Source organism: Pelobates fuscus, chromosome 1 (genome assembly GCF_036172605.1).
Source record: "Pelobates fuscus isolate aPelFus1 chromosome 1, aPelFus1.pri, whole genome shotgun sequence".
NCBI lineage: Eukaryota > Metazoa > Chordata > Amphibia > Anura > Pelobatidae > Pelobates > Pelobates fuscus.
Window position 1 is genome coordinate 319,172,225 of NC_086317.1, and position 334 is coordinate 319,172,558.

Consider the following 334-nt stretch of genomic DNA (forward strand, 5'->3'; position numbering starts at 1 on the left):
TGTCAAAAACAACTCGGCGCAGCACGATGACGACAGATTCGCTCCGCCAATCAACGTCTAGTTCTCATCTGGCAACAAATAAAAAAAATTAAAAAAAATATCGCGCTGAACCCGCTTCATCAGCAGCTGGTCATGTGACAGGACTGGTCACGTGATACACCCAAGTCAGTTTTGTAAACAGAAGACCAGGGCAGTGATGGAATTTTTTTGATCGCAAGGGCTAGAACTGCAACAGAAACCAACTTGTTTATCTCAGTGTGTCAACACTGCAATCAACCCCTTCAGGACGGAGTCAATAGTGCACGTTCTGATCAAAACAAAACGTAAACAAAAA